This window comes from Chinchilla lanigera, unplaced genomic scaffold (genome assembly GCF_000276665.1).
Source record: "Chinchilla lanigera isolate Chin_1 unplaced genomic scaffold, ChiLan1.0 scaffold00063, whole genome shotgun sequence".
Taxonomy (NCBI): Eukaryota; Metazoa; Chordata; class Mammalia; order Rodentia; family Chinchillidae; genus Chinchilla; species Chinchilla lanigera.
Window position 1 is genome coordinate 12398241 of NW_004955464.1, and position 3115 is coordinate 12401355.

A 3115-nucleotide genomic window follows, 5' to 3' on the forward strand; every position below is an offset into this window, starting at 1 on the left:
AAAAAAAAAAAAAAACAGCATAGAGAACAATAAACGTGATACAGAATTTAAAAACATGGTGATAGGATATTAACAATAGTTATTACATCACCTAATGTCATCTTCAAAATGGCTGCACATATAACCAGATATAGGCATGCAGGATTGATCAAATAATTAGACATTAACAGTTACTTTCAATAAACCAACAGATATTAGTAGTACAATTATCCTAGCTGTCCTGTATATACATATTTTTTCCTCTTTCTTCTTCCTCTCCCCTCCTTAATCCCAGTTGCTCCTTCCTCTTTGAGCAGTGTCTTTTCCCTTTCACAGTATCTATTGTACCTTTCAGATTTTATTTACTCTTTCAGGTTCTTATACTAGGGAGGAAATGCAATGTTTACACATGTGAAACTGATTTATTTCACTAATGAGTATGGTCTCTAGTTGTGTCCATTTATCTATAAAAGTCTCTAGTTTATCCTTCTTTATAGCTGAGTAATACGCCATTGTATAAAAATACATCTTTTTTTATCCATTCCTTAGTTGATGGACATCTGGGTTGTTTCCAAGATTTAGCTATGACAAATTGTGCTGCTATAAACATGGGTGCACATGTATCGCTGTGGTATGATGTTTTCAGTTTTTCTGGAAAAATACCCAGGAGGGGAATAGCTGGGTTGAATGGCACCTCTAATCCTATTTTACTGAGGAATCTCCAGACTGATTATCACAGTATGTGCACCAGTCTACACTCCCACCAACAGTGGAGAAGAGTTCCTTTTTTCCCACAGCACCTCCAGCATCTGTTATGGGTTGATTTCTTGATGATAGCCATTCTTTCTGTGGTGAGATGGAATCTCAGTGTTGTTTTAATTTGCATTTCTCGAACGACTAATGATGGTGAACATTTTTTCATGTATTTATTTGCCATTAGTATTTCTTCATGTGAGAAGGGTGTATTCAACTCAGATGCCCATTTTTGTATCAGGTCTTTGAATTTTGGGGGCCTGATTTTTTAAAATTGTTTATATGTTCTAGACAGGAGTCCTTTGTCTGAAGAGCAGTTGGCTAACATTTTTTCCCAAATCGTGGGTTTTCTTTTCACCTTGCTGATTTCTTTTGATGTACAAAAACTTATCAATAAGATGAGATCCCAGTTGATTCTTTGAAGTATTTCCTGTGCAGTTTGGTTTTTGTTCATGAACTCTCTACCTACCCCTATATGTCTTCAAGACTTCCACCTACTCTCTCTTCCATTAGATCTAGTGCTTCTGTTTTAATGTTTAGATCTTTGATCCATTTTGACTTTATTTTGGCACATGGTGATAGGCTTGGGTCTAGTTTGTCTTCAACATGTGGAAAGCCAGTTTTTCCAGCACCATTTATTAAAGTAGCCATCTTTCTTCCAATGAACATGTTTGGCCCCTTTGTCAAAGGTGGCAAAGTGTCTTTGTGGTTGTGTCTGTATCTTCTAGTCTGTTCCAATGATCTTCAGGTCTGTTTTTTTTTTTTTTTTTGCCAATATGAGGCTGATTTTATCACAGTAGCTTTGTAGTATAACTCAAATTGGGGATTGTGATACCTCCTGCCTGGCCTTTGTTGCCCATGACTGCTTTTGCTAGTCTGGGTCTTTTCTGGTTACAGAGAAATTTTAAGAATGTTTTCTCTAGGTCTGTGAGGTATACCAATGGTATTTTCATTGGGACTGCATTGAATCTGTATAGCAATTTTGGTTGTATGGCCATTTTTACAATGTTGGTTCTTCCTATCCATGAGCAAGGAATATCTTTCCAATTTTTGAAATCGTCTTCAATCTTTTTTTTCAGAGTCATGTAATTTTCACTGTATAGATCTTTTACTTCTTTTGTTACACTAATTCCTAAGTATTTCAGTTTTTTGCATGCTATTGTGAAAGGTATGGTTTCCTTTATTTCTCAGTATGTTCATTGTTTGTGTATAGGAATGCTATTGATTTTTCAATACTGACTTTGTATCCAACTATGCTACTGAATTTGTTCATTAATTCTAAGAGTCTTTTGGCGGAGTTTTTGGGGTCTTCTGATGGAGACCACTACGAAGCAGAATGGAGCAGAACTTAAATTAATCAACTGGCTTTTCATGTTCACTTGTGAGTCTGTCTAAGGCCTGGGCTCCTTATCTGGAAATGATGGACTCATAGTAAGTGAACCACTGTGAGTCACTAATTCCTACTAAAACCTGTAGTGGTGGATGAAGCCAGAAAGCCTCAAAGGATAAGAGAAGATCACAGCCAAGTACACCTGGATCAGATCTCAACTGAATAAAGACTATAGCCTCAGGCATCTCATTCTTGAATGGATTAACTTAACGCACAACCTAGAGAAGTCCTTGAGTGATTCCCTTATTCTTCAGTGGATTAACTTAATACCTGATTTAGAGAAGTCCTTAAGTGGTTCTGCCCTTCTTGAGTACTCCTCTCCCTTCTTCTGATAACCAAATAAATATGGGCAACCCAGAGAAGGTCTTGGTCATAGCCCTGAGAGAATCTTGAATTCTGTGAGTGGGTTTTGATCCTCCTGGAGCCCTGAAATCATTCCATTTGCCTCCTTTTATTTAGCCTTTGCCATACACTGATTCAGGAGATTGTGGACCCGATCAGCCTGTAATAACTAAGGAATATTATTAACGCCATAGTCTTCTATGTAGAGTATCATGTCATCTGTAAATAAAGATAATTTCACTTCTTCCTTTCCTACCTTTATTCCCTTTATTTCTCTCTTGTTTAATTGCTCTGGCTAGTGTCACCAGAACTATGTTGAATAGGAGTGTGACAGTGGACATCCTTGTCTTGTTCCTGATTTTAAAGTGAAAGCTTTCAGTTTTTGTCCATTTAGTATTATGTTGGCTGTTGATCTATTCCAATTTTCTGTAGGATTTTTATCAAGAATAAGTGTTGGACTTTATCAAAAGCTTTTTCTGCACCTACTGAGATAATCATGTGATTCTTGTCTTTAGATCTGTTGATATGATGTATTGCATTCATTGATTTGTGTATGCTGAACCATCCCGGCACTCCTGGGATGAATCCCACTTGGTCAAGGTGTATTATCTTCTTGATGATTTGCTGCATTCTATTAGCTAGTATTTTGTT

General features: G+C 36.8%; 1 protein-coding gene across 6 annotated transcripts in view; it reads right to left on the bottom strand.

The window, feature by feature from the left end:
• Mast2 (microtubule associated serine/threonine kinase 2) overlaps positions 1–3115 on the bottom strand; it is a gene marked incomplete at its 5' end in the record, with an annotated part of 194810 nt that overhangs the window by 133989 nt on the left and 57706 nt on the right.